The sequence below is a fragment of the Passer montanus genome, unplaced genomic scaffold (genome assembly GCF_014805655.1).
Source record: "Passer montanus isolate IOZ18808 unplaced genomic scaffold, ASM1480565v1 scaffold69, whole genome shotgun sequence".
In the NCBI taxonomy this organism is placed as follows: domain Eukaryota; kingdom Metazoa; phylum Chordata; class Aves; order Passeriformes; family Passeridae; genus Passer; species Passer montanus.
Window position 1 is genome coordinate 3,186,425 of NW_024372036.1, and position 26,662 is coordinate 3,213,086.

The following is a 26,662-nucleotide window of genomic DNA, read 5'->3' on the forward strand; positions in this document are numbered from 1 at the left end:
CAAATGTGCCAAAGACAGCAATAGCAATAGCCAAATGTTAGATCTATACCACCTTAACAGATTGGCTTTTCTGCCTCCAGCTTTTTGCCCTGATCCTGCTCCTACAGATATGCAGGGAAGCTTTTAAACCAGGAAGACCCTTGAAGTCTGTCAAAAACTGCTTGTAAACCCCAGTTTAGGCTAAAACTCAGTGACAAAACACACAGGATTCAGCAATTTTTCACTGCAACCAAACCTCAGTAGTCTTGCTGGACTCAATCTTTGCTTCATAAATTTAACAGGAATGCTCCAGTTGAATCCAGGGCCCATAGGCTAAACCTCAGCAATTAATGCTCACGGATTTATTCACATACATATTCACCACCAGGGTACAGAACCCTCTGCAGACACTATGCAAATAATGTATCCTAATAAATGCAACTGCCTTACCCCAATTTACAGCATAATATCCATACTCTACCAATTAAGACTTTCTGTAGACTGTTAGCATATAGTTATTAATGGCCAGAAATAAAGGGCTGCAGCTGTATACAAACAAAGATTTACCTTTGTAGGAAACCAGCAGCAACAACCCACAAAAAAGTGCTGTTTCCTGAAAGAAAACTGAGCTCTGGAAAACCTGCAGGGAGCGTATTTTGTGTGCCAGTACAGAACGTCTGATCTTGAAATGTGTAATTATCTGGGGAAACCACCTCATTATTATGATGATGATTATTTTGTTTTGCCTGTCTGAACTTTTTATTTTTAGAGGAAACTTTTTTTTAATGAGAAATTTGGCCTGAAAGCCAATAGGGCTGTATCTCCTCTGAAATCCCAGCTTTTCTAGAGTGTCCAAGAGCTGCAGTCCCATGTGTCCACAACCAGGTGAGCACTCGTCCCCAGCAAGGTGAGATGCTGCCCTAGATTTTTTGGCAAAGCTGTTGTTTCTCACTCTCTGTTAAGCCTCCTGGACAAATCAGACAGTGTCACTGCTCCCTGGAGACTGTGAAATCCCTTATGTACATTTACGGGACTGAGGTATGGACAATCCTCATAAAACAGCCCACTGACACTGCACTGCCAGACCACCAGCATCACCAAGGGCAAGGAAAGAAGAGCAGCAGTGGTTGGAAAGCATCATTTTCTCTAGGAGGGTTAAGAAAATTCCTAAGGACTGAGGTGCACCAGTACTAGGACATGTGATCTGGCTGATTTCTGCTAAGTTTGTTTCCCTTCTCTCATTTGGCACCAAACCAGAAAGCCAAAGGTTTTACAGCATTATTTATTTGGGTTCTATTGTAAAATGCAGAATGGCAGGACACCTCCTGGACCAGACATTTTGCAGCTCAGCACCCCCAGGAACGTGTGGCCTGAGGAGCTGACTCCACATTCACAGCTCCCTCTGGATTTTTAACCCAGTGGGCAGTCAGGTTGGTCCAACATGGTTTACTCTTCTTCAGTCCATGCTGGCTGTTCCCAGCTCCTCTCTTCTCCCTCCTGTGTCCACACACATGCTCCAAGGGAGCTCACTCCATGATTTTCCTAGGGACTGACCTGAGACTGACTGGGCTGCAGTGTCCCAGATTGTCCTTGGGCCCTTTTCTGGAAAAGAGCACCATGTTGGCTTTTCTCCAGGTGCAGGGGTATCCCCTGATCCCCACAACCTTTCAAGCATTATGACAGCACCCCTGTGAGGACAGCAGCCACCTCCCTGGGCACCCTTGGGTGCAGCCTGGTGGGTTCCAAGAGCAGGATGTTCCCTCAAAAAATCCTCACCTGTAGCCATGATATTTTATGAAAAATCCTTTGCTAGGATTTTTCTCCTATTCTAGCTGAGAAGCCTCAGAAAAGAAATGTAAACAATTAACTATCTGATGGCTGCGGAATGTGGTCTGGACATTGTTTACCAACAGGTGCATCTTGGATTTGTTCCTGTGAGTTGTTTCTAATTAATAACCAATCAAAGATGCAGCTGCCTTGGACTCTCTGGGAGTCACGACCTTTTGTTATTCATTCCTCTCCTGTCCTTTCTAGCCTTCTGATGAACCTTTTCTCTCTATTCTTTTAGTATAGTTTTAGTATATCATTTTAATATAATATATATCATAATATAATAAATCAGCCTTCTGAAAAATGGAGTCAAGATTCAGATCTCTTCACTCATCCTGGGAGCCCCTGTTGGTTCAACCACACACCCACTGCTGATTGCTCCCCTTCCCCTTCAGCTGGTCCCTGAGAGGTCTGGGTGACCCTGTTGGTCAAGACTGAGGCAGATAAGGCCATGAATGCCTCTGCCTTACCTGTCACTAAATCACCTGATGCAACTGGATGTGCCCCAGTTCTCCTTATTCAGCCTTTTACTTCTAATGTTGGGGTAGAACCCCCTCGTGTTGAGTTTGACAGGTGCCACCTTTAGATGGGTTTTGCCTTTCCTAGCACTGCCCTACACACCTGGGCAGTGCTAGGAAAGGCAAAACCCATCTGAAGGTGGCAGTAACAGGAGCTATAAAGCAAATCTTCTTCATAGATTTGCTTTACAGCTCCTGTTCCTGCCTTTTCTCATCAGAGGCCAGTGGTGAGTTGCCAGCCCTTCAATTATCCACAGCCAGAGCTCCACTGCTCACAGGGTGGATCCAACAGCTGCCTTCTAATGGAAGAGAGGGAGAGATGCATAACTTGCATAAATTAGCTTCTAAATTAAATTGTAGCCTCATAAAGTACGACTCCAGCACGCAGTTAACTTTTACAGCCTGGTGAAACCCTGCCAGGAAGCAAGCCAAGAATGGCATGTGAAAAGGGCACTTGGGGGAGATGCAGCAAGATTTTCATTCTGTGTGCTTGGTGCTGCTCCTCTGCCCACGGCTGAAGGCAGAGATCTCTGGCAGGGAGCAGTGCAAGATGAGATGCAAAGGTGCATTCACAGCTGATTTACAGGAACAGGGAAAAAGCACATCACATCCAGTCCAAGATGCTGACTCTGCCTGCCCTGCAGAGCCTCTTTGGCTGTATAATTACAGATCAAATATCATGTTCATTCAGACCCTGCTGGATCAATAGCCTGCAGCCTCCCTCTGCAGCTTCACTGAGCCTCTGGTCAGTGCTTCTCCTGTGACCTGCAGTGCTGAAGGGTCCCAGGGGGGGATCAAAGAAAGGGCATAACAGCCAGGAGGCAAGAGGACCACCAGCATCCAGGGAGAAAAATCCATTTGCTAAAACGTTCTATTAAAAAAACACAAGCTCAGACCCAAAACACCAAGGAAAAGCCAGCGCTGACCCTTTTCCCTCACCCCTGAGCAGTGAACTTTCAGATCCTGCAGGCTCTTCTCCAGCAGGCAGCTTCTCTGTCAGCACACACAGCTTTTGTTACAGCGAGGAAAAACCTCCAGGGTGATTTTATAATGTAGAGGAGTCTGAGCTTAGGACCTTCTTTCTGTTGCCCTTTGCTCTGCAAGCAGGTTACTGATGAGAATAAACGTGGGTGAGTGAAGGGGCAGGACCACCTGCTAAAGAGCTCTGTGTAAGTGGTGTTTCTGTGCTCGCTGGCTGGGAGGAAGTTTCTGCACCAAAGGTTTTTTTGGCCTCCAAGTAAAATGATGCAGTTTGGAAAGGACATGTGGAACCTGACACAGTCTAGCAAGGAAGGTGAGCCCAGGTGTGCAGGGAGAGGCACCAGCGACGGGGCTGGAATAAGGTGGGAAGCCACCGGGAAAATCCCAGTCTGCCCTTCAAACCAGCACGTCAGGTGAACTACAACCTTTTAAACATCCAGGAGAGTTCCTCTAAGAGGCAGTGAAGCCATTTCACATGAAATTCCCAAAAGCCTCACAGTGGAGCTGCTCCAGGCCTTGAGAAGCAAGTGTAGGGCTGAAGGATCTGCCTGGAATAGGCAGGGGAGGCAACCGGGGAAGAGCTCACTGCAAACTGAGGCATGCAAGAGACTTTCCCAGTTCAACAAATTTTGGCTCCAGCCCTCCATGGGGGCACATCAGCAGGTTTAGACAGGTATCCAAGGGTTCTCTCTGGACACAGTCCTGGTTTAGCAATGAGCCCCAGAGCAGTCTGGCACTGGGGAGGATTTGCCAAGCCCCTGTAACTTGGCTTGGCACAGAGGCAAGGGCAGGTGAAGCTGCCAGGCCCTGCCACTGGCACTGGTCTGATCTCCACAGTGGTTTCACCACACATTCAACAAAAATCCCTGTTAATCCTCATGCAAACAGTCTCCAGGGTGCAGCCCATCCCCACGCTGTAACACCCCACCCCAGTTTGTACCAGGACCACATTCAATAGAGCCATGTTGTGGAAGGCCTGGAAGTCAAGTCAACCAGACAAAAAAAAAAAAAAGACAAAACAAACAAAAAAGCAAACAAAAACCCCAACAACCACAAAAACAAAACAAACAAAAAATCCTGGCAGAAGAAATGGTTATCAGTCCTCTGATTTGGCTTGCAGTGTGCCCTGCCAGTGGGGTGTCCCCTCAGAGAGCAGGAGGGAGCGCTGGGGCACTTGGGGCTGGAGTGGTGAGTGTGCTTCTGACACCCCCACTGAAAGCTTTGCCTTGCAGCTCCCCAGCCAGGGGGTTTAAAGTGGCCAGCTGCTCCTCCATTAGAGGTGATAAAGCAGGGCATGGAACCATCCCAGCTTGCCTGTCGGAGCCCAGGGCGCGTTTGCCAAGCTGGCAGCGAGAGTCAAGCCTCTCTTCCTTGCATGCTGCCTTCTCCTTTGGACAAGCTGAGCAGTTCTGGGAGCCAGGGAAACCACCACAGCTTTGGGGGCTCTCTGCAGCCATGGTCCCCTCACTGGCACCATTTTGGCCACAGAACACTGCGTGTTCGTGGTCACCATTTACAGCAACCTAGCGTTTTAGAAGTATCTTTCTTTTCACCTCTGACTTGCAGAGTAGCATTCTGGTTTGGAGGGCAATGGGGCAGCATCCCTTTGGTGTCTGGTTCTTACTTTTCCTCCAGCAGTGTCACCCAATCCTGCTCACAACGTGGCTCAGGAGAGATTATGTGGCAGCGGACGTCATCGCTGCTCGCAAGTGCGCGCTCCGCTTTGTGCTCATTCCCCTCCTCTTTTCTTTTCCCTGCCAAGTTATCCTAAGAGAGGCAGTTTCTGACTGGCGATGTGAAATGTTACCTTTATCACTTCTCCACAGCACCAGCAGTATTATGGGCTGTCAGTCTAAAAAAAGCAGCTTTGTTTGACTGCGCAGAGCAGGCGCCGCACCAGCTGCGCAGAACGCGCCACATCAGCATCCAGAGGTGAAAGGGCCCCATTAGGTGCTGCACGGAGGTGTCACAGCCTGCCCTTGACAACTCCTGCACGTCTGAGCCCATTCAGATGTCAAATGTATAAATATAGATCCACGTAAAAGGCTGTGCTGCTCAGCAGAGACCCACATGCACACCTCCCTCCCCCCCAAGGATGTGAGCAGAAGAGTGGAGGGAGATTGCTCAGTGCTGAAACATCGCCAGTGACGCAGATCTCTAAGTGGGTCAGATGGAAAAGTGATGTTAATGAGTTTACGTGTGAAGTTTGGGGGAAAAAACCATCCAGTGATGAAGGTGAAGACAAAGCCAAGGGTTTTTTAGTGCGCTGGGTTAGTAAGTGAGCAAGAAGGTGCGAGCCTTCCTCCCCTCCCTCCAACAGGGGCTTTTCAAATTTCTTCACTACAGATATGAAACAGATGGGGGGAAAGGGAAAACAGGCCCAGCTGGGGATTATTTAAAAGCAGCAACAAGTAAAAAGTTTCCATAATGAAATTTGACTCTTGCAGGGAGCATGTGTGCACTGGCTCTTGGCTATCTCAGGGCAACCAGCCGAGCTCATGGTGCTCCTGAAATCTCCACACGAAGCTTCCCTTTGCTGAGGTGCCATTGCAGAGAGGTGCACAATTCAGGGAGCACCACAGAAGGCGTGTCTGGATTTATGGCTGCCATATTTCAGGGCTGTGCGAGAGGTGCTTGCAGTTTCAAATGACTTCTCTGCAAAGTGAAGCAAACCAAAGGCACTGATGTTAGTGTTCCCATCTGTCATCTTAAAAGGAAAGAGCTACTGCCCGCCCGTCTTCCTTTCAGCAAGAGGCCACACTGAGTATTGTCAAAAGCAATCATTTTCCCTGCTAAATCTTTCCTTTGGGCTACAACGTTTCTGTCTGGAGCATAAGGGACAGGATAAAATAAACTGAGTAGCAATAAAGAGTCACAGAATCAGAACCATGGACATCGTCTAGTCCACCCCCATTCTGACCTGAAAACAGGGATATTGACAGCATCAGGTCAGCTCAGGAATGGTAACTGCAGTCTTTAAACCTTCAAGGAAGCTCTGCTGCTTCTGGGCAACTTGTTTGACTAAGTTGCCACATACAGAGATGGGCCAACCAGTTTGCAGGATCAGAATGATGTTTTTTTCCTTTTTTTTTCTGGACTGAGGCAGAGGTGAAGCCATGGGCAGTGAGGTGCTGTGGGAAGTGTCAGGCTTATCAGGTTTTGAGAGCTATGGAGCTTGGTTGTCCCCAGGGTGAAGGGAAGCCTGATGCCTTCAGGGTCTGATCAAGCAGCCTGGTCTCTGTCTCAGCTCTGTCCTCTGGCTGTTCCCCATCTCCACACCCTGAGCAGCTGGGCTGAGCTGTGCACAGGTACCAAGGGTGATGTCCAGGGTCAGAAAGTGCAAGACCCCGGACTGAGCTGACCCAGCCTTGAGGGAGCAGCAGGCAGGACAAATGTACAGGTCTTGAGGTTACTGAGTGGGAATTCCCAGCTCTGCAGGGGGAGGAATGGGCAGCATCATTCCCAATGGACAGGGACAAAAAGGAGGAGGGCTGGAGGCAATGCTAACAGCAGCCTGACATCAACCCAAGACCCAGACCCTGCTCCCAAGGAGAACACCCCCTCAAGAAGAGGATTTCATCAGAGGAAGCCTGTACCAAAACCATCACTGCTGTGCTGCCTGTCCTCCCCAGCCAGGACACAGCCCTCAAAGCACTGCCAAGTCCCAGGTATGCCTCTGTGACTGCAGAGTGCCCCTGGGCTGTCCCAGGCATCTCCAAAGGCTTTGCTGCTGCACATTCCCACCTGGACACCCCTCAGGCTGTGCTTGACCCCACTCATGCACACCCACAAGTCACTGGGGTGGGTGTAGGTGTGACCCATCTGTAACTGTGCTCCCAGAGGGTTTTGCCATGCTGTGGGTGTACACAAGCACTTCCTGGAGGTGGGCAAGAGCTGCTTAGGGAGCCTGAAATAAGCCTGCAGTTCTGTGAGCCCTGCAGTGCCATCAGAAAAGCAAATGAAATCAGCACCTTTCTGAAGGGGGGAATGCTGACTCACCTGCTGTCTGCTTCCCTGCAGACTACCTACAGCAGTTCCTTTCTGCTCTTTGTACGTGCTTTGGGTCCTCTTCACCTCTCTCTGCAGGTACCTGAGCACATCATTCCTCTTTTCACAGCACTCCTGCACCAGCCCTGTGCGCTCCTCAGCTCCAGGGCTGGAGCTGCTCCTCTTGCCTGGTCTCTCTGCACCCCTGATAACTCACAGCAGGGCCTCTTGTGTCCCCAGTGCCATCATTTCGGGGGAGCCAAGGAGGAAGAGCACTCTCCATGCAAAGCTTGGACCACTGGAGTCTCACAGACCCACACCAAAGGTCACTCTCCAATCTCAGAGTGAAACACCACGTGAGACTCCCAGAGAGGCATTTCCAGCGATGCCTCTGAGGGATAAAGTCATCAGCTGGCTAGGAAAAAAAGCCAAAACCACAGTTAAATTTCAAGAGGCCTTTGGGAACACACACTCTTAAGCAGCACTGGTGGCAGGTGCCCCAGTAAGAAGCTCATTATGTCCAATAAATTACTCCCTGAAAAGCTCCCAGAGCTCTTATTATCTCTGGAGTGATACCCAGAAGTGGTCTAATCTCTTGTAGAGCTTACAGAGGGATTCAGCTCTTTGTTTCAGTTTAATTACCTTTCAGAAAAGAAAATTCCTATCAGAAACCTGGGGAAAAAAATAGAGGGTAAATACTCAATGTAAGTGCTGTAAAATTAAGGTGAAATCCCGTCACACCTCAGTAGGAGACCTTTGGCCTTATGCTGTCTGAAATGAAGGGAAAATTCTCTATCTCACCTTCCAGGGAAAGACCCCCCTCCAGCAGACACCTCAGCTGGATTAAAATTGTAACTAAGAGCATTTTCTGAGGAAGGAGAATAATAGCTTTGTAAATGTATGTACCTTACATCTGAAATCTCGTTGACTTTGAATTAGCCATGCATTTGCAGGCCCATTCCACCTGACACTCCTTGTGTGAGATTATTTATTTTATTTCTATTTCTAAGAGGCTTTGTGTAATAAGGTGTTAAGCTTAAGACAGTTTAAACTAATATTTGATTGTGGCAATGAGTAGTATACCTGAATAAGGTTAAAAGTGGGTGCTTATAACATTAAAAATTATTCCTGTTCTGCTTTGTCAGATTAGACCTGTGAAACTATAATAGGATTTACCTCTCTCTCTCTCTGTCTCCCTCAAGTTTTAGCTTTTCCCTCAGAGCAGAGACAGGTGACAGACAGCAGTCTCAGTCTGAACACTGGAACTGCACGTAGGCTTTGGATCAAAAATCCTTCAGGGTGGGTTATTGCTTTGGCTGTGAGCAGTGAGCAAACAGGAGCTGCAGCACAGCCCACCAGCCGGATGGCAAATTAAAGCACTAAGGCCTGAGCATCACAGCAAGGAGCAGGGAGCTGTTGGGGCACCCCAGCCTGCCTGGATGTGCCTGCTGAAGGGGAATATCCATTTCCAGATGCTCAGGTGGAGGGTGAGCCACGATGTAAGTGAAAACTTGGGTGGGGCATTGAGAGACTCTATTTTTGAGAGCCAAAGCCCTGGCTGGGAGCAGAGGAATGATTTGTTCCTGTCTTAGGCTGGAAATGGGGGAGTGTGCTCCATTTCCCTCTGTCAGAGCTGGGGCAGTTCTCTGCTGTTCATGGGGCAGTTTTCTGCATCTCTCCCACAGCCAATCCTCCCTCCAGCAGATCTCTGCTCTCCATGGCCACTGCGTGTCCCTGCAGGGCTGATCCAATTCCAGCATCCCATGGGGAGATGCTGTGCCCAGGGCAGGAGCCAAGCATTCCTACCTGGATCCAATCTGAGCCTGGAACAGCACAGCAGCCTTTGCCCCCTGCATTCCCAGAGGAGCAGCTTTCTCCTGCCCTGCATTCCCAGAGGGAGAGCAGGCCCATCTCCAGCAGCCCTGGAGCTGCAGAGGAAAACTGCAGCCTGTGCAGGATCCCTGCTCCAGCAGAAGCACAGCTGGCACTGCAGGAGGGCTGAGCCCCCATGGGATGGGACTGTGCCACCACCCTGACCCTCAGGGGGACAGGGCATGCTCTCACTCTGGCAGTGGGTTTTTTTTTGTTTGTACTATTGCATTTGTATTTTTTAGTTTTCCTAGTAAAGAGCTGTTATTCCTACTCCCATATCTCTGCCTGACAGCCTTTTAATTTTAAAATCATAATCATTTGTAGGGAGGGGGTTTACATTCTCCATTTCAAGGGAGGCTCCTGCCTTCCTCAGCAGACACCTGGCTTTTCAAACCAAGACAGTTCCCCTGAGCACGATTACCTGCTCTCCTCTCCCCTCCTCCTCAGGACTGGGAGCTGCCCAGTGAGTGCTGTGGAAGAGAGGCACTGCTCCTGGTCTGGAGTGAGTCCAGGGAGGCCAAAATGATCAGAAGGATGGAGCACTTCTCCTGTGGAAAGGCTCTCCTGTGTGGAGAGAACTGGGACTGTTCAGCCTGGAAAAGAGAAGCCTTTGGGGTGACCTAGTTGCAGCCTTCCAGCACCTGATGGAGCTGATAAGAAAGAGGGAGAGAGACTGTTTAGAAGAGCCTGGAGGACAAGAGGGAATGGCTTCAAATTGAAAGAGTAGGGTTAGATTAGATGTTGGGAGGAAATTCTTCCCTGTGAGGGTGGTGAGGCCCTGGCACAGGCTGTGCAAAGAAGCTGTAGATCCCTACTTCAGCAAAGTATCAAGGCAAAGCAAGCCCTTTTCAGAGAAATGAGCTCAGGTGTTTATTTTGTGAGATGACAGAATTTAGAGTTCAAACTGAGTGGTGCAGAGCTTTGATAGACTCTCTCTATAGTGTTATTTGCTTGCCTAGGACTACTCAGTGGAAATAACCTCAGATTTTCAGCACTGCCTTGAACATGTTTTTTTCCAAAGGGAATCAGTACAGCAAACGTGACTCCCCATTTCCAAAGCCCCCACAGTGGTGAGTGAGAGGGTTTGCAGACTGTCTGTCTTCTTGAAGCACCTTCCCCTCTGAAACACCTCCTGGTGCAGGAGAACAATTTGGCTGTGCAAGTCCTGAGCAGCGAGTGCAGCTTGTTTGTGCAGCAGATTTTATCATTGTGCAATGCCTTTGAAGTCTGTAGAATGGGACAGGTGATGCAATCTCTCCTAATTAGCACACTCCAGAGGGAATGACCAGCGTCAAAGTCTCCAGGTAATGCTCTGGTTTCTGTTTCCTCCCCAGCTTTCTGATTATTGAGATTCAGTGGAAAAGTCTGGAAGGTATTGAAGAAACTGCAGCTCCTGGCTCCTTACCCTGCCAGGCAGAGTGAGGTCAGATATTTCTCTGGATGCCAAGGGACAGGCAGGGATACCTGATGCTCTCTGGGCATTGCCAGGCCTTGCCACAGCTCAGCTTTTGGTACATGCCACCCAAGATAACCAACACCTCCTGAAGCTCAGGGAGGGTTAAAAGCAAGTCTGACCCCAAAAATTCTTCCTTCAGAGAGCAGTGACCTGCAATGAGTAACGCCAGTGGAAAGACGTGCAGGCAACGTCAAGAGAAATGTGATATAAAAAAATTATGACAGCTGAGAAGGGTCCAGAACAGGCAAGTGCTGAAGATATTAAAGCAAACAAGATCCTTTCAGGCACACAGGAAGCACGAAGCTTGGCAGAGGGTTGTTGTTGAACTGCTGGTCTGTAAATGAGCTGTCTGGGCTATTTAAGTGGCTAAGGACACTGCAGAGGAGGTTTGGAGAAGTATTTGCATGACAAGTATATGACTTTCAGATGAAAATGGCTGAAGCTTCATCAGGAACTGAGGTGCCAAAAGAAGGGAACTGGCCCAAACTAATATATTAAATAACAAGTTGCAAGTACCCAAACTTTTAAAAGTGTCCCAGAGGAACTGGATATTCTATTATATCTATAAATTGTACCTATGAAAAAACAATGGTTAAGTTTTTGCAAAGGGATAAAGAAATGTAATAGCTAAACTGAAAATATACAATATTTCTTTAAAGCATGATATTTTATTAGAGAACCAAAAAAGAAAAATAAAATATTGCACTCATCTGTAGAAAGAATGCCAGTGTGACTGCACAGCATGGGAAATCTAACTGCAGATTCAGGAAAACTGAGTGAAAGGATAATTAAAATATAGTTATTAACAGCACATATTCATTCAGCATAAATCATAGAATCACAGGATGATTTAGATTGGAAGGGACCTCAAAGATCATTTAGTTCCAACTTCTCTCCCATGGACAGGGACACTTTCCACTAGACCAGGTTGTTCCAAGCCTTGTCCAACGTGGTCCTGAACACTCGCAGGGATGGGGCAGCCCCAGCTCCTCTGGACAAGCTTTTCCAGTGCTTCACCAGCCTCATGGTAAAGAATTTCTTCCTAATATCCAGTCCAAACCTATTCTGTTTCAGTCTGAAACCATTCCCCCTTGTCCTGTCACTCCATGCCCTTGTGAAAAGTCTCTCTCCATGAACACGCAGAGCTTCAGTAACTCTGGATTCTTCCACCAGATGAACCATGAATAGAAACAGTGACAATGCCAAGCTGAATTTTAGGAGGCCTCTGACTGAGATGCCAAGGAGAAGACTTTGGTACCCCAAGATTTTGGCAGGTGAAGAGTGTGACAACACACAGACCAGAAGCAGAGGATGTGATAGCATGTGTGGCAAATACAAAAATTTAATGGAATCAGCAGTATGGCGGGGCACTGACATCTGAGGAGGAGGCAGAGGAAATCCATGCATCCAGATGGCCAGTATAAAAATATATCCATCCCAAAATATTAGTAAAGCTGGCACTTGACATTACCTGCCTGGCAGCCAGGCTTTCAGACCTGTCTTCACAAGAGAACAAAGGGCCATGAGGCTGGAAAACAGCTGAGGCTGCATTAATAGGGAAATTAATCCAGACAATAATTGATCTGTTAGCTTAACCTCAGGAGTATGACAGACATTCCACTAATTTTGAAGGGAGGAATAATGCAAGACATGGAGTTTAATAGAAAATGGTATCAAATGCAACCAAGAGGTTACCAAAAATAAATCTGACCTAAGGCAAAGTATTTATCGTAAAAATAGCTGAGGTTACAGACAAGAAGATGCCATGGATCTCATCTATCTGGCCCCCTCCCTAGTAATAAGTGGAGGAGTGGATAGCTAGGAATTAAGAGGGCAAAGAGTAGGTCAAGGATGAGATGCCTACAGATGGTTCTGAAAGTCCTCTCCACCCACAATTGTAGCTTTTACACTTCAAACAAAGACCCAGACACACCCATATCCTCATTTTGGGGAAAACTGGATGTGCTGCTGAGCATCTGGCTGTGTGGCCACCCATCTCCTGTGGGCTGACATCCTGTCACATCCCCCCTGTGGCATCGGGGACCTCCCCAGCCACGTGTCCCATCTCACTCGGCCTTCGGCCTACAGGAGGTTCTGCTCCAGGCACATCACATTATCCCTGGCAAAGAAAACATCCAATGGCTAATTAAAATTTCCCAGCAATGACTAAACCCACAACGACCCCTCTCCAGTTATTCCAATGGTTGTTAATTAATCTCACCATTACCATGGCACAGCTTCAGCCGCTGCCTTTTCACCAGATGGTCACAAACCACAGCCTTTGCTCCACCACCGAAGGAAAGGGTGAGCTTTTACCCCCCTGGAAAACCCACTCCATGCCAGTGGCTGGGCTTGGCAGGAGGATGCCAGCCTGAAGTCAGCACTGCCAGCAGCCAGGCTGAGAAATCAGGCTGGCACCAAGCAGATCAGCATCACTTCGTGCCGGGCCAGGCATTTCCTCTGACGTCCCCTGCTCTCCCTTCCCCTCCTGCAGGTTTCCCTGTGCCCACGAGCAGCAGCCATCGCTCCACTCTGCCTTGGGATTGATTATTTCTCTCTCTCTTTCTGGCCCCATCCATTAATGACGCATGTTGATTCAAATGCTGTTGCTTTTTACTTCTCACCCTCTCTTTTTCCCCCCCCATTCCCACTATTTTTGTGACGCATGAAGTCGAGGTTGTCGTTATTCTATATTTGCATGGATTAAGCTGCCTTCATCATCTATTAGCTTCTAAGTGATAAGAGCCCACATGCAGGCTCCCTCGTTACGTCCCTGATTACTTCTGGCCCAAATTCCAGCTCCGGGAGCCAAATGTCTGTCTCAGGCAGAAATGCCTCAAAAATGATTCTTTTAAGACGTCTTTTTCAGAAAATGAGATGTGTTTTCTTCCACGTTTGTCTGTCTTGGCTGCCTCAGCTGCATCTTTCTGTGCTACCAAACTATTCAAGGCTTCCTCTCAATTTTTCATGTTTTCCTTTCTGGGCTAGGAAAATAGTTGTATTTGAGGTGGAACAACCTGGTCTACCTGTTCATCTCTTTATATTTGCAAGCCTAACATGTCAAAGACCTTGGGGGGTTGTGGGGGGCTGGTTCTAAGGTCTTCAACAGTAATTAATATCCTAAATTTCCACTTAAAAATACTTCCTGTTATTTACTCTGCTTGTAGGTTTAAAAGATTTTAAAAAGACAAAAAAAAAAAAAAAAACAACAAACTAAATACAAACTGTCCTGGAGTAGGAGTTAGAGAGATGGAGAAACCCAGGAAAACAGAGAGATGATTGGTGGAAGAGGTCTATTAAGCCTGTGTGTGGTTGGAGAAGGCTTGAAAGGTACAAATTCCCTGCCTCCTCACCAGCCCTGAGGTGGAGCTGCCGGGTGTGCTGGAGCTCCAGCAGGGAGTTTGCAAGAGCTCAGTATCAAGCAGGGGTTGCAAGTGGTTTTCTCATCAAGCCCTGGTCTGCTGTTGCTTCCATTTATGGGTATTTCATGCAACTAAATGATGGCTTTGAGCTGATGATAAAACAGATTTTTGCTGCCTGTGCAAGCCAGTTAACCAGCTCCAGTGAATTCCAGTCAATGCCATATGGATCTGGAGGAAAACACCAAGTGCCAGGCAGCAAAAGACCAAGGCCAGCCACAAAACGGGGGGAAATATCTCCTTTATTCTCTCTGAGCTTGATGTCTGCACACAACCGTGCCTTTCTTTTCCGTCCTGCTGTGCCCTGGGCTGTCTCAGGCCCTTGGAGCAAAACTCACCGGGCAGGGAGATCCAAGGAGCACAAAACAGCCCGAAGAGCCACAAAAGGGTGTGACAAGTGCTGCTAAAGGGGTTCCCTGCTGGTCTCATTGGGGTGTAGGGCTGGGACTTCATTTTCCAGGCTGGGGATGGCTGGGAAGGAGGATAAAAACGTGTTCATATGTGTAAGAGCCTAAATGTAGTGCCTTACTTTGCTAAACCTGGAGGGGAGGGGTGGCTGGAGAGAGTGACCACGGTGTTCTGCCTGGATGTTGCCATGTATTTTGTTTTCAGAATGAATGGATCACTCACTGAAAACAAAAAAAAACAAAAAAAAAACAAAACAAAAAAAAAAAAAAAAAAAAAAAAAAAAAAAAAAACCCCCCCCCAAAAAAAGGAAAAAAAAAAAAAAAGAAAGGAAAAGGGCATTTTAGGTCAAATGAAAAAAGTCTTTTTCAAATTTGAACTGAAGAAGTGCAGAATTTCTCTGGTGAAACAATCCAGAGGAGAAAAACAAAATCAGACCTAAAAAACCTCAGAGCATCATTGGGTACTTTCAAAATTTTAAACATCTGACTTTTCATTTTCCAGCCATGTTTTATTGATCAAATGTGATTAAACCATGACTTAAAGGTTACTGAGACATAAATAAAAACCATAAAACAGCTTCTCCCACAGAAGTCTCTTTCTTTGCCTGAGAAAGTGGGAGGAGGCAGCTCAATCCCCGTCACAGCTGGTGACTTAGGTGAGAGCCAAGGAGGTATTCTCTGCTTTTTGGGGGGTCAGGCAGGCACAGGTAGGCTCACCCTGCCAACATCCTCAGCTTTCCTCTCTCTGTTTGTGCTTTGGGTGCTGTGCTGTGGTTGTAACCAGCTTTCTGACCAGCTCAGTGTGCACTGTCTGTATGGACATCCCTGCCGAGGCAGGAAGAACGTGCTTCTTCCCCCAGTTCCCACAGCACTGCTTCTGTCATTTGTAAAAATATCTGTACCCCACAGGAATAAAATCCCCGAGGAAAGGGCCGATGGACTCAGGCAATGCAGGATAACGAGGTCTCTGTGTCAGGGGAAGCAGAATGAAAATGACTTTGGAGCATTTTGGGATTGCTGATGACATTGCAAAACCAAGGGGCTGAAAGGGCACCGGGGTTGACGGATGGTGAGGAAATAAGGATGGAGGGAAAGCATCCAAGGTTTCAACTGCAGAAAGCAGGAGGCTGTGCGGGAGATTTGTGAAAAACGCCAATCACTTGCTTTTAAAATTTTAAAAGTTTTCATAGTAATAAGATGGTTACAAAAATAACAATATACTTAAAGTAATACAAATTTTAACAGTTGAGGTTAAGACAATACAAGACTATAAAAACAAAGAATTACAGATGGTCTGGGTACATTTTCTGGGCAAAACTAGCCCAGAAAAGGACAAAGGATTAACCCTTAAAAATTATAGCCTGTTGCATATTCATATACTTCATACATGATGCATAAATTCCATTCAAACAAAGGATTCTGTCTGTTCATCATCAACCTCTCCTCTTAATTCTAACAGCATCTTTTTGACTGAACAAGGTGGGAAGAAGTTCATTTCTCCTGATAAAAGAGCAATAAATTCTCTTTCTCTGAAAGATTTAGGTGTCCAATGGGAGCACCTCATTCCTTTCTAAAAAGAAAACATTCCACATACATAGTTCCTATTTTAACTACAAAAGTTACCTTTGAACTATGAAACTACATTTACCTTACTGTTAAAATGTTAACACAGCACTACTAACCAATACAATGTAATATGTATAGTAAATATCTGCGTAGTGTTATGAATAAAAAGTTATCTATTTTTTTTAGGTTGCAGGGTTAAAAACAAGTCAGACCAGTTGCTGTAAGTTAGTTTCACTGTTAAAAGGGTTCTTCAATTACCTGTTAATGGCTGGTGATTAACCATTGTCCCCCTGACGCTTGCCGCTTGCCAGGGAGGGACACCGGCACCCTCCCAAGTACCAGGAGGATAGGAGTGACATCAGAGCCAGTATGCAGATGAGAAATGCATTGCGCCCCGAATTTTTACAGTTTTCCCAGGAAAACCCCCAAAATTACGAGCCAACAAGTGACCTAAGTGACGTCTAAGGATGGGAGCGTAGTCCCGTGCCTGCTTGGATCCTTTTTGCTTCTCACCCTAACCTGAAAAGATGTTGATTAAAGAGATGCCCCGGGGTGTTAGACCAAAAGGCAGGAATCTGCTACTCTCCCATGAGGACGGAATCCCCAGCTCTGCCTGCAGACCAGGGGACAAAGCTGCATCACCCTCCTCCTTCGTGCCACGCCTGGGAGCCCCGGCAGCGTGGGCGCGACCAGTCGATTTCTCCCCACCTGAGCTGATTTTTCTTAATAAAGGCATTAAAAAGGAGAAAGATCTCCTGCCCATTTATTTCACGTAGAGCCATATAATATGCACTTTTCGCAGTAATTGTCACTGGGATCCCTGAAAAACACTTGTCCTTTGAAGTAGCTCCTCGTGTGAGGAGTGCCTGAGAGCTTGCCTCCACTCTGTTCCCTGTCCTCATGCAGTCCTGTCCCTCCCTGCTCCCGCTGGGGGACAATCAGTGCCTGTCACTTCCAATGCCACTCGAGGAGCAACGAATGGAAATCTGCTTGGCACAGAGGGAGCTCTACAGGACCCAATCTCCATGTCTGGCCTGCTGCAGCAATGTCATCTATATTGTCATACTGAAGTGGTGCAAATGGCTCAGAGCGTTGCTAGGAGTTTCTCCCGTGCAATTAATGACATCAAGCAGCCAAATGCCTGCAGTCTGAGGGCAGGCAGCCACGTGGGATGGAGAGAACTGCTGAGGCATCAGAGGAGCACAGCGTAGGTCTCCCTGATCCTCCTCATAATGTGCAAAAATACTAGAAACCCAGCCTCCAAAACAGCAGTGGGTGACACCAAGCATTCTCCCAGCTCCCACATTTTCCTTGTGAGTTAATTCCTGTTGTTTTCACATCTCTGTCCTTGCCTGTGGTACCAAAGGACACAAACGCATTTTGTTTTGAGCTGGCATTTTTTCAGCATCTCCTTGAAAAGCCTCCTTCTCATTAGTCTCTCCACAAGATGGGGGTGAAAGGGAAGATATCTGTGACCGGATCCACAGCTTTGAATCAAAATAATTTGTCAGATGTCCAGGACAATAGCCTAGAGCTGGCTGGACAGGTTAAAACTGGCAGGAACTAACAGCAGTTAAAACTACACTCAAATTCAGTGTATAAATGCTCTTCTAAAACTCTAGAAAAACAGCTTGAAATATGTTTGACATCTTTTTGGAAACCCCTTATATCTGCAGAGAAGCAAATGCCTGAAAAGCATTTGCTAATTGCACATACTGACTTGCATTCTGGGGCCTGAAAGTTTCCCGGAAGTTAAAAAAAGTAGATGGCAAATAAACCCAGAACATACTAGCCAGACTCCTGTCAGTTCCTTGTATGATGAGTTCAGTGACACCAAGAATTTTGCCTCTTACTGCAAAAGTGTCTTCTGCTTCTAAGCCTAGAAATGAGTGCCCTGTGCAGGCAGGAGGGTAAAATACTGGCAGCCTGTGATGCTGCCTCAGTTCCTTTCCAGCTGAGCATGTTCCAGGTGGGAATGAGAGAGAGAGGAATGGGGGAGAGGGGCTGCAAGGACTCCTTGCCATCTCTGCTGCATCCAATGCCAGGTTCAAATGCTGGGGATTAACGAGAGCAGGAGAGCTTTTGCATATTGGGCAGCTGCCTTGGGGAAGCAGGGAATCAACTCTGCACTTCTGCAGAGGATGAGGACAGGGGGCAATTAGATCATGGCTTATCAGAAGTAAAAGTCAGTTTCCAGATAAGCAGAGTGTAACATGTGGATTAAAATTGTCAGTTAATTAAAGAGGCTGGGTTTAAGCCACAGATAGGACTGCATTTAGTGAAGTAATGCTAAAAGAGTGCTGCTCTGTGGAGTCAGAGGAGGATAGTGTAGTGCAGGATGTAGAGATGCTGGGTTAATACCAAAATTAATTAAAAACACAATGTCTGAAGGACTTCAGGCCGGGCTTCAAGCCTGTGCAGTGTGGAGCAGACACTGAGGAGCAGACCTCTAATTCAAGGGCAGATCTTCTTCCCAGTCAGGTGCTGATCCACAAGCTGTGGATGCCCCATCCCTGGAGGTGTTCAAGGCCAGGCTGGATGGGGCTTTGAACAAGTGGAAGGTGCTCCTGCCCATGCCAGAGGACTGGAACTGGGTGATCTCTGTGTTTCTCTTCCAACCCAAACTATCCTATGGATCTCTGAACTGACACAAACCTGAGACCTTGGCATGGCACCTTCTCAAAGCCCAGAGAAGGTGGTGGCCTGGTGGATTGGCAGGCCTTCCAAGTGGAGATAACATGTTTTACTCACAATCTAATTGTCCTTTATCTCTTTTTAACAAGCAGGCAATGTCTGCCTTGAGAGGCAGCTCTGGGGCAGAGAGGGCAGCACTCCTGGCTGGTGGGAGCAGCAAATCTCCGGGCTGGGCAGCCACCACGTGCCCCATCTCCATTCTCCAAGAAAGACAGACAGCAGTATTTCATCCAGCTGGGGCAGAAAGAAACCCTTGGGGAGCCCTGCTTTGCAGCCTCAGTTCACACACCAGAGCCGTTCAGCCTTTTGTTATGATTTTGCATTTTTTAAAAGAGAGGTCTGTGAGAGGCTCACCAAAAAAGACAGATGCCACTTTGAAGAGCTCCCATTTGAAGCCAGGATCTCCTGACTCATCCTCCACATTGTACCTAGGAGCACTTTAATCCTTGCAGCACTTCTTGCACAAAAGCAGCATCTTCCTTAGATGTACCCCATGTTTCCATGGGCAGGCAGCACAATTCACTTTAAAGTGAATAAATAAAAACGGATTCCCAATTCTCACCGCTCCTAGATGGCAGTGGACAATCCAAAATGAGGTTAAGTTTGTTTCCAGCTTTCTCTTATGGCAGATTTCTCACAGCAGGGCCTCAGCTCAGGCAAAGGACCAGGCACAGCAGTGCCCTCCAGAATGAGTCACGCCAGCCCTGGCTCTAAAGGAGGTGGAACTCTGCTGGAAGTAAAAGAAGAGGTTGTAAACTTCAGAGCATGAGAGTGGGGGATTTAAATCAGGGTCAAGTCAGAGAAAATTCACCTTCCTTTCAATTAGATCATGAAAGCCTCAAGCACCCTGCCAAGTCTCCCTCAGCTTGCTGCCCTTATTCTTCTCCAGGAATGAGAGCTCCTCCAAGCTGTCCTACAGCCCTTGGATTGCCTCTGGGCATGGATGATAGAGAAAAGCCAAGGCAGAATAGCTAACGTCAAAAATTGTTTATTTTGAGCTAAGTATCAAACACTAACTTAAATTGGAAGGGATTTCTGAAGGTCATCTGCTCCCATCCCCAGCTCTGAGCAAGGACAACTTCTCAGTTAGATTGGGTTGCTGAGGGCATTGTGCTCTTTGTCTGGGGCTGTCTCCAAGGGTGGAGATTTCCCAGCTTTTTTGGATAGCCTTTCTCTGTGCAGAGCCACTCTGATGTAAAGCTCACTGGAGTTTTCCCTCGTGTCTTCTGTGCCTGTTGTCCCTCACTGTTGTGGACATTCAGAAAGGATTTGTATTATACTCATATATATATTAATACAAGTAAATATCCTAACTATAAATATTATCAAAGAAATACAAACCTGTCACTATATTTATGTGATATCAACAAAATATCAATGAAACAGCAGCAAATAAAATAAAAATTCCAATATTGATTTTTATCAATAAAATGCTCTTTGATGGGGTAGGAAATGGACACTGAACTTTTCCACTTGACATCCCTGTCATTTAATGTTTTCTCTTTTTTTGTTTCTTTTTTTGTTTGTTCAATTACATCTCTGTTGCAAGCTGAGAGCTTGTGAGGGGATTCAAAGGCCAGCTGGGGGAAGAAAGCATTGGTGGTGAGTTATACTACAGTGGAGAGATTATTGATTTATGAGGCTCTTTTGAAATATTAATCAATCATGACAATCTCTCTGTCTCCTTCAGTTAGACACTATAATTCTTACTCAAATACAAGAGGAAGCTAGGAATCACAAAATCCTGGAATCTTCAAGGTTAGAATAGACCTGCAAGATCATCCAGTGCCACCATGACCCTGAAATGGTGTCCCCAAGTGTCACATCCATCCATCCCCATGGTGGGCACAGGGCAGGGCATGTTGAGTATCACAGTGGGCAGCGGCTGTGGGGCACGACAGGAGCCTGGCACTTATGCAAACAGGATGTGTGTGGAGTGTGCAGGACACTGCCCTGAGCTTTGGAGGTACTGGAATGTCCTGTAAGGCCACCTGAAAGACTCTGGAGAAGGACAGAGGGACAAACCAAGAGACAGGGTGTCACTGTGGGAGGCTGCTCTTGGCCACCCAGCCAGGAGGTCGACACCAACAAATGATTCTTCAAGGAACCAAGGAGACACCTCCAAACCAACGCCCTTGTCCCTGTGGGGGAATTCATCTTGCCGGGTGTCCACTGGAACACCACACAGCTGGTCCAAACAGCCCCAGGAGATTCCCAAACACCTGGATGACAACTTTGGGCACAGGAACTCGGGGAGCCGGCTGGCAGAGCCCTCTGGGATTTGGTGCTCGTTCCCAGAGGGGCTCTCGTGGCTGAGGTGGGATTGTCTCGGCCACAGCGACCGCGCAGCCGCCGAGTTTCAGATCTCTGCGGCTTTGCCTGCGCCCGTCTGGCTCTGAGATGGGCCCGGCACAGCTGAGCCTGCTGGAAAAGCAGCATCTTTTATCAGTGTGGCCATGGCAAAGCTGCTGTCCCAAACGGATCCTTTCACCCCCGTGCAAGAAACCAATCCCCACACAGAGTTCAGCTGTTTCCTTTATTTACAGTTCTGCACAGAAGGAGGTGCTGGGTGGCAAATCCACAAAGGCAGCACAGCGACTATCAAAACTTTTCACTGCTTATACATTTGAGTGAACAAAGGCAGGTGACACTATGGAAGGACAGGGCCACGCAGAGGGACCTGAGCAAGCTTTGGAAGTGAAACCACAAGAACCTCACGAGGTTCAACAAGGCCAAGTGCCAGGTGCTGCACCTGGGTCAGGGCAGTCCCAGAGACACTGAATCACAGGGAATCATCAAGGCCGGCAGACACCTTCAAAATCACCCAGCCCCGCCATCAGCACAGCTCCACCATAATCAGTCCTAAACCATGTCCCCAAGCTCCACATCCAGATGCTGCTTGAGCACTTCCAGGGATAGCAGCTCCACCAGCTCACTGGGCACCTTATTCCAAAGACTATGTCACTGTCATATTTTCTGAAAAATCCCTTCACCAGGATTTCTTCTCCTGGGAAGCTGAGAAGAAAAATCATTTGGAGTTATTGCAAAATGCTTCACTGCATCCAAAATAGGACATTTTGTTTGTTGAATGAGGTCACTCTTTTTAACCCCTTAAAAGGTGGCCTGTTTTGAGGCAAAAACAAATTCACAGAAGATTCTTCAAATGATTGCTTCCAACATGTTTATTCTCCACAAAAAGGAAATCTCATCTCTGCTCAACAGAGGCCTGGGTAGCAGGGTGAAAACATCATTTTATGGGTGTTAAACACAACCAGTGTTTAACACTCTACATGAAGTGGCCAAAACCAGGGCTAATGAAGGAAGGGAGAACATTGAGAACATTGTAGGTCATGGTTGACAGCCATGAAGTCACAAGGCTCATTTCCAAGCGTTCACTGAGCTCTAGCAGGTCCCTGGAGCATGCACAGGGAAACTTTATGTGAAATTAATAATACTGAAGTGATTTATTGAGAGACAGAGTATGGAGAGGAAATGTTTGTGTCACTGTGCACGTTCAGTATGGCTGAGCATGCCAGAGACTCCTTGCAGTCCAAATTTTATCTTGATAGATACCTAAAATGTACAAGAGCTAAACTTAGCCTTCTCCATGTGCTATGGAAATACAGGAAATTCAGGTTTAGTGGATTAGTATGGAGCAAAAAATACTGCAGTGAAACAGTACCTTGGGGCTGGGGGCCTCAGGGACAGAGGTGGTTAGAAGATGTAAGGGATGGGAAAATAAACTACTTTAGTTTGTGTTTTCTGTTACAAAGGGGGAAAAACCAGGTGGAAATTGTGAAGGTCATTGAATGTCAATAAGATTAACAAAGGAGAGCCAGCACAGCTAGTGCTGTTTTTTTTAATGAGGGCCCCTGTCTTTTTCTCAGCTCTTTTTCTGGTGGACTTGCATTGGGTTGTCTGACATGTCTCATGTTTTCCTGATGTGCTTCAGATTTGAATTCAGACTGTCAGACTCAGCTGGCACCAGGCAGAAGTTTGGAAACCAAGGAGGTGCAGGGAACCTGCCCCAAGAACCCAGGCTCTCTAAACACAGCAGCAAGAGAAGGACCTGCAAAGAAAAATAAGTGTTTAGGGCAAAAAGGGCAGTTTTACCCAAGGCATGCTCCAGCAGAATGAAAGCAGCCAGCCACCTCCAGGGGCTTCCACCCATCCCATTTGGAGAGGAGGGACTGTTCCCCACATCAGGGACTTAGTTTCCCTTTGCACCTTCTCTGTGCACTCCCATCCCCACCCCACAAAAGCTGAAGCTCAGCTTGGAATTCCTTACTCCAGATATCTGCACCCAGGGACAGCCTGGATCACCCTGTGTCCCTTCCAGCGTCCTCTCCTCATTCTGGCCCTACTGTTTTGTAAACACCAACTTCACCAGCTGCTTTTGCACTGCTCCTCAAACCAGTGTGGCCTTGGCAGCAAAGAAGACACTGCTGGTTCCTCTTTCCAGAAAACTCTGGCGCTCCACACTTGCTGGTATGGTTAAAACAGCAGCTGCTGCTCCTTCACAGTTACTTCACCAGTGTGAAAGTGCTTGCAGCAAACACAGCTCATTTCCACTTGGGCAAGAATAACCTCCCAGCAGGCAGCAGCTTCCCTTACACCCGTGGGATTTCTCTGAACCCTGAAGAAAGCCCACCTGGAGAAAGGGAGGGTGGTCCCACTGCAGAGGACAGGTGTAGCCATGATGTTTTATGAAAAATCACTTTGCCCAGGATTTTTCTCATGAGGGCCTGAGAGGCCTCAGATGAAAAGAAAAACAATAATTATCTGCTGCTGTAGAATGCAACAGGTGCACCTGTGATTGGTCCATGTTGGTTGTTTCTAATTAATGGCCAATCACAGTCAGGTGTCTCAGACTCTCTGAGAGTCATCAGCCTTTGTTATTAATTCCATTCTTTTTCTTTCTAGCCTTCTGATAATCCTTTTCTCTCTATTCTTTTTAGTATAGTTTTAATATAGCATTTTAATATAATATATATCATAATATACTAAAACAGCCTTCTGAAACATGGAGTCAAGATTCTCATCTCTTCCCACGTCCTGGCACCCTCGAACACAACCACAGACAGGGAGCTGTCAGTACAATGAGGTACCCCTCACGCAGATCTGTGCCCAACTCCAGTATGCAAAACCTCTTGGGGAAGATCCCAGCAGGCACAGAGGGCTCATCATTGCTGTTTGTCACGATGACTTCAGAAAACACACTCATGCCTTGGAGGAAGGTGCATAAAAGTGGCAGAGCCTGCAGAGCTGACACTTCTCTGTCAAGGGAAGCTGCTCTTGCTCACCTGGTTCAGGGCAAGCAGCTCACCCCCCTGCCAGCACCAGTGTGACCAGGATGGCACCCAGGAGGATGCACTTCCTCTCTGCCTGCTCCCAACCCAGTGAAGTTTTCCCTGCAGAGTTAACCAGGATTCATAAATTTCCCGACAGACAAATTGCTTTGGGAAGCTGAGATTGGTAATTGGCTGGTGGTGACTAATCCCTGCCTGATTACAGAGTAGCAGTTCCACAGGTATGAATCAGAACCTGCAATTGCCAGCCCTCCCCCAAAACAGGGGCTCTTTCTTTGCTGGTTTGATACAGTTGAGCCATTGTGCAGCAGTGACAGTTCACTCCTCACACTCGCCAAAGGGAAATATAATTACTGTGCATTCAGGGGAAGGAGAAAAGGATCAATATACAGAAAAAGAAATAATTATATACAAATGCAAAACCCCTGCGAAGAGAGAGGTTTCTGAAATCTCAGGGAGGAGGGGAAGAATGGGCCATTTCAGTTTCATACCTGTGTCTGATACTGGTATCTACAAATGTGTTTCTGTCCTGGAGCAAAACTGTCTCTAGAAGCCCCTGAAAAGAGGATGCTTTTCCCCCGATCCAGAGACCCACAAAGGAGCATGAAGGCACCTTGGTTTTCAGAGCACCTTCCTCTCCTCCACAGGACAGTTTCAGCTTCTTCCCCATTCCAGGCACTGTGCCAGAAAGGCTGAGGGTGCCAAGCCAACATTTCCTCAAAAGCATTTCTCCATTTTCCAAAGCTGAGCTTGCAAACCGAGGGCTCTTGCTTCCCGTGGGGGCTCCTGGGCAGGGGAAGGGCAGCCCCCATCAGGGATCCCTCAGAGTGGCTTGGTTTGCCATCCAGGGAACCCAAATCCTCAGCTGGACACTTGGACACTGACAGGCAAAGCTGAGCATCTGCCCGCCTGAGGTGGGGGGCTCAGAGGGAAAGAAAGAGGAGCAAAAGCCACCTCCCACCCAGCCAGATCCTGCCTCGACTTTGGGAAGTGGGAGGCAAATAGGAGAGGTCACATCTTGGCATTTTGGGATGTTTTCCCCCTGGAAAGGGGGTAGGACTAGTCATTGCCATCTCATTTCCCATTACATACAATGAAAGGGATGTTTAAAATAAGTCTAAAAAGCACCCTGTGAGTAGGTAGAGATGGATAGGTGAGTGCGAAACCTGACTTCTTTCAGGACTTTTGCAAATGCACAGAGGAGATAGAGCATTTTAGGAGCACTTTGCCATTCAGATATTAACTACAGATGCTAAAATCAGTGTGTCAGCTCTCTGCTTCGTTTTTATTTAAGCACATAAACTGTTCTCCACTTGGAAGAAATAAGGCCTGTACATAGCCTCATCTGCAGATCTTTGTACTTGCCATCCTGGAACTGCCATCCAGGGATTACCATCCAGGAGCACTGCAGGAGCTAATGAAATTTTAATCCCCCAGTACTGAGCGCAGTACGTACATAATGAATGTTTGCACACACACACAGCTCTTTGTCACCCCAAAGCAGCAGCACTCACCTCCTACAGACACACTTCTGTGTTAGTCAGGGCTCTGACTTCCTGCTCCAGGCCATCAGAGTGTGTCCATGCTCCAGATCCCAGCCCTGTGACTCGTTTGTTAATTGACAGGCTCAGGCATCAGACGAGTCGGCTTCGTCACACTCAGCCTCATGTGCTGTCAATAACTGCTGCTTTGTCATGCAGTGCTAATATTCCTACCAAAATCCATATGCAGTTCCTCTCTCTGTCACAGGGATCAACCCCACAACAGGCATTTCAATAATTCAGGCAAGAGGAGAATTTTATAGCTGAGCTTAAACCATGTTTTTTCTTCATGGAAGTTATTGGTTTGTGCAAGTGGGTTCCTTCTTCCTATAATTAGGGCCTTCATACCTTTTTTTTTTAATGTGTGGAGCTCTAAAACTACATTTTGTATCGTAAAAAAGCAACCTGTTCTTCAAAATACCTCAGTCCCAAGGAACTTCTGTTGAAGCTGAGGGACATATTTCCAAAATTCAGGTTGTTTATTAGACAATGGAGCTAATAAAGGCAGTCTTCCTATGAATTTTGTAATGTAGTCTCACACCTCCTGCCAAAATAATCACAGTTCATCCTTATCCCTGTTCCCCACCTATATCTCTGTCAGTACCTAGAAAAAGGCTTTTCCTGAGTTTTTTTCTGAACAACAAATGCATGACAGATCAGCGAGGTCTGGACGCCAAATGGCACATACACAGCACTGCCACCTTTGCTTCACACTGCCTGTGGCACCACTTTGGGGACATCTCTTGTCCACACAGCCACAGACCCTCCTGAGGCATGTAGGACTATCATTCCCTTGAGAGACACCCTGCACTTCTGCCAGCTTAGGCTGAACTTAGGTGGTGAATTAAAGGGGAGATGGAGTCACGCTGGGCAGTAGAACCCTTTCTTCCCTTTGGAAACAGGTTAAAAAAAACTGGCACTAGACATGAGCTGGGCTCAGCTGCTGGCTGAGAAAGAAACACCAGAGCCAGGTGCCACCCATCAGAATGGCAGGAGATGTCACCCAGTCCCCTTGGTAACCCCAGGAAGGTTACAGCTGGCTTTTAAAAATTAATACCCAAGCAGGCACATGTGAACAGGGTGTAAACCAAGGCAGAGGTTCT